The sequence below is a fragment of the Triticum aestivum genome, chromosome 5B, assembly GCF_018294505.1.
Source record: "Triticum aestivum cultivar Chinese Spring chromosome 5B, IWGSC CS RefSeq v2.1, whole genome shotgun sequence".
Lineage (NCBI taxonomy): Eukaryota > Viridiplantae > Streptophyta > Magnoliopsida > Poales > Poaceae > Triticum > Triticum aestivum.
In genome coordinates, this window is record NC_057807.1 from 500542580 (window position 1) to 500547738 (window position 5159).

The following is a 5159-nucleotide window of genomic DNA, read 5'->3' on the forward strand; positions in this document are numbered from 1 at the left end:
ATCTTCTTTCACAGTATGCTTGGCCAAAGCGACAGGATTCCCTGGTTCAAAGCGACCTACGCCGGTAATTACAATGTCATCATCCTTGGACTCACCGGTTTGCATTGGCGTGGTCGGTTTATTGGCAGGCTTTGAAGGACTGCGGGACCCATCAATCCGGACGGAGCTGGCAGGCTGGTCAACAGGGACTGAGGTATTGATAGGCCTTTTCTCAGGAATAGCATCATCTTGCAAGGGAGGATCATTGGGAATATCCTCATAAACGAACGTTTCAAGATCTGGTGTTTTATCCTGTTCAGGGGCGACATCTTCCTCGGCCGCTTTATTCAGGCGGGCTTTCTTGCTTGGTTTAGGTTTAGCCCTGAAAGAGAAACAAAGAGAAGGAACAGCATAAGTTATAACGTGGTATACCAGAAGCATATGTTCAGTCTAGCTTACCCAAGAACCGTTTTTAGTGGTGGCAGCTGAGTGGCCGACGATTCACCAGAGGAAGAATGGGAAGTAACCTGATAATCGGAGTCGGACGGATTAAGAGGTTGACGGATGAAACCCGCTTTAGGATATAAATTAATAAAAAGGTCAGAGACCTCGGAGCGGCGTTTTCGAACCGGACTGTTTGGTAAACCGGCGGAGGTAACTACCTGGCCGCTGTGCCGGGTTGTGCGGCGAGCTTCATGTTGCTGAGTCTTCATAAGAAATTTGGGATCCAAGTAAGCAAGAGGATGAGAAAATTTAACTTTCCGGTTTGCCTGGCGAAATTTTGGCAAAGGCAAAGGATCTGAATCGGAAGAGAGAATAGTTACCTCAGCGACATCAGCATTACTGGCTTCAGCGTCGTCCTGACAAGTATCATCATCAATAAGGCGTGTAAAAAGTAAGCCTAGTGAATCGAGTTCTACCTCAAGGTCCGAATTACCCACATCATCATCAACAGCCGGATCAGATGAAGCAGTGGTTTTCCTCTTTTTAGCAGGTTTGTTGATGACCTTGGTCTTTAGCCGGGTTGACCGTTCTGCTTTCTCCGGTTTGTCTTGTGGAAGCTTCTTGCTCCAAAACGGATTATCACCCTGGGTAAGCAGCAATTGATGTCAGACAGAGATAGCAATAACAGGTTCAATAAAAAGTACAATCAAAATCTTACAGCTGGCGGTTTGTTGGTAGCACAGAAAGGGAGCAGGCCGGTTTGAGCGCAGAGGTGCTCCGGTTCGTTCAGCATTTTCTTCACAGCATTTGTGACTTCATCATCAGAGAGCTGGATGTTGGTGTGTCAGAGTGGTTCATCAACGCTACCAGTATACTTGCACATTAAACCGGAGCATCGGCTGAGAGGCAGTATGCTCCATGATATCCAACAGCGTGTGAGATCTACTCCTGTTGAACCGTTGGCCATGAAGGCTCGGAGCTTGGATAATTGCGGAGCATATTTACTCCTCTCCTTGGCACTTAACCTTTGTGGGAAGGGGTGTGTATTGCTGAGCCGCTCCGGACGAAAGCCAGGCAAAGGATTTTCATCATTAGGGGAAGTATCTTTGCAGTAAAACCATGTTGCATTCCACTCCTTGGGGTGACTGTGTAGTCTGGCATGGGGATAAGTGATTTCTTTCCTTTTCTGAATTGCCATGCCGCCCAATTCGGTATTGGGACCATCAGTGAATTATGTGCGGCGGTTTAAGTGGAAACAATCTCTAAACAATTCAACTGTGGGTTCCTCTTGAAGGTATACTTCACAAAGTACTTGGAAGTGACATAAGTTGGTAACAGAGTTGGGGCCAGTGTCTTGCGGGCGAAGTTGAAAATTGGCTAACACATCCCGGTAAAATTTAGAACCGGGCGGCTTGAAGCCCCAGGCTAAATGGTCCGCAAAAATCACAACCTCTCCCTCTTGAGGTGTGGGAGGACATTCATCACCAGGAACCCTCCAGTGGATAGTATCTTTACTGTCTAAAGCGCCAATCAAAACTAAATCATCCAGCTGAGTTTCTGTGACGCGAGAAGGAACCTAGTTGCACTCATATACTTGTTTGGCCATGATGAGATCTACAAGAAATAAGTGATTCCGGTTCAAGAATGCGCTGGTATGAACAATGTTAAACCGGAGGCAGTACATTTAAACCGGATTTCTATGAGGTAGCATAATAAGATTGAAGAAGTCTGGCGGTTCAACAAGGGGACTAATGGTATATACCGGTTTAATAATTTTTCCTATATTAATTTAAACCGCCTGATCTAAACATTGAAAGCAATTGAGGTTGCGGATGGCTAAGTATGCAGAAACAGGTTTCACAAGGTCCTATTGTAGTAATGGATCTGAAGCAAGTTCAGAAAAACAGAAAATATTCAAAAGATTAAAGCAGAACGGAAGTGAATCAATGGGCAGGTATGTAGATGATATCTATGGACTTGAGCGTGAAACTACAGGTGGATGCTAAAAGGCTACTTCTAATCAGAGCAGGGTTTCACATATCTATCCAGGAGTCTGGGTACGAGCATGAACAAGTGAGGAACACGGCAAGAACACGAAACCCTAGAACAGATCTATGTTAAGAAGAGCAGAAGGCTTACCAGAATCCAGGAAGACGCGGAAAGCTACCGCAGTGCTCTGGAGCGTTCAGGTTGATGCAGCGGCCCAAGACGGTGCAGAGGTCAATGGCGGTGGCGGAGCTCCGAGGCTGGCGACGCGAGGAAGACGAAGAGAAAGAGACGAAGGGGAGAAAAGGAAATGACCCTTCGGTCCTATTTATAAGGCAAAGGACGTGTGTCAGGCGCGCGAATCCAGGAGCCACAAAATTCAGAAGTGGAGCTGCTGCCTTGGGTATCGCAGATCTATCAATGAAAGAAGGCGTCATAAATGTTAAACTTCGTGATGATGTCATGCCGGTTTACAGCAACCAGAGATGATGACGACATGGCGGTTTACCAATTACCAGAAGATGTTGAAGACAAAGATTTTTGTGAAGGATTGACATGAACCAGTTCAAGTCAATCTGGGGCCTAATGTTGGGGATATTACCACTGGGCGTGAACCGGCCTACCTGGGCCGGGTTAACTTCATTAGTAGTATAAAGGTGATTAAGCAGATGAAGGCCCAAGGCCTGTAGTCGGTTTAGAACCTGTAGCCATAAACCGGCTTGATATGTAAACTTGCATTGTAAGTTAGGAATAGAGAGAGACCAACCGGGATACGAGTATGAACCGGTGTGGGACTCTGTGGACCGACGGGCGTCACCCGTGTATATAAGGGGACAACCCGGCGGCGGTTCAAAGACAGACAACAACAACTCAAGCCTAGGCGAAGCTTGTTTGCTCCCTAGCCATCGAAACCACATCAATTCCATCACAACTAGACGTAGGCTTTTACCTTCATCGAAGGGGCCAAACTAGTATAAACCCTTGTGTCTTTGTGTCCGCTTTAACCCCTTCAAGTTAACCCGTAGCGATGGCTCCACGACTAAGTCCTTTCACAAGGACATCTGCCATGACAAATCCACGACAAGTTCGATGAACATCTGAAAAGCCGAGGTATAGTACCTCACCTCACACCTCCGGGTATGCCACACAGAAACGACATGTCAGAATGGAGGAATAGGACCTTATTGGACATGGTCCGGTCTATGATGAGCAAATCGGATTTACCCTTGTCATTCTGGGGATACGCTCTAGAAACTGCATCTTTCACACTTAACAGGGTACCATCAAAATCCATAGACAAGACACCACATGAGATGTGTACCGGGAAGAGTCCCAGTTTGTCTTCTCTAAAGATTTGGAGTTGTGAAGCATTTGTCAAGCGACTTATGTCAGACAAGCTTACACCTAAATTGGATAAATGCATATTCGTGGGATATCCGAGGGAAACCTTGGGATATAGCTTCTACAACTGGGAAGAGAACAAAGTGTTTGTTGCTCAGAACAGGGTTTTCCTTGAGAAAGAGTTTCTCAATCAGGAGGCAGTGGGAGGACGGTCCGACTCGAAGAAATTCGAGGACCACTCGGGGATAGCTTGGCTGGTGATGAGATCATACCGGAGTCAGTCAGGGAACCCGTGGTGGAAGCGGCACCGGAACCACGGAGGTCGGAAAGATTGCATAGAGTGCGCGATGTATTTTTGCTAGAAAGCGACGATCCGACCATGTATGCGGAAGCGATGGTGAGCCCAGATTCCGAGGCATGGCTGGAGGCCATGAGATCCGAGTTAAAGTCCATGGATGAGAATCAAGTCTGGGACATGGTTGATCCGCCGCCTGGCGTAACGGCCATTGGTTGCAATTGGGTCTTTAAGAAGAAAACCCATGTGGATGGAAATGTTCAGATCCACAAAGCTTGGCTTGTCGCTAAGGGTTATGGACAAGTTCAAGGAATTGACCACAACAAGACTTACTTGCCGGTAGCGATGCTGAAGTCGGTGAGGAACGTACTAGCTATAGCTGCATATTTCGATTATGAGATATGGCAGATGGATGTCAAGACGACTTTCCTTCACGGAAATTTAACTGAGGACGTGTATATGATACAGCCCGAGGGATTTGTCGATCCGACTAGCGCTAGTAAGGTATGCAAGCTCAAGAGATCCATTTATGGGTTGAGGCAAGCATCTCGGAGCTGGAACATTCATTTTGATGAGGTCGTCACTGGTCTCGGTTTCATCAAAAGCAAAGAGGACGCTTGTTTATACAAGAAGTTAAGTGGGAGCTCAATAGTGTTTTTGATCTTGTATGTGGATGACATATTGTTGATTGGGAACGATGTTTGGATGCTGAACTCGGTCAAGGAGTCATTGAATGGCAAGTTTTTGATGAAGGACCTTGGTGAGGCAGTGTATATTTTAGGCATTAAGATCTATAGAGATAGATCGAGGAGGCTGCTCGGCTTAAGCCAGTGCACATACATAGATAAAGTGTTGAAGCGGTTCAACATGAGTGAGGCGAAGAAAGGGTTCTTGCCACTCTCACATGGTATAAGGCTAAGCGAGACTCGGAGTCCTTCGACATCTGATGAGCGAAGCAGGATGAGTAGGATTCCGTATGCCTCGGCAATCGGATCCATCATGTATGCCATGATATGTACAAGGCCTGATGTTGCTTTTGCAATAAGCCTAACAAGTAGATACCAGGCCAACCCAGGTGAGAGTCACTGGGCAGCGGTAAAAACTATTTTGAAGT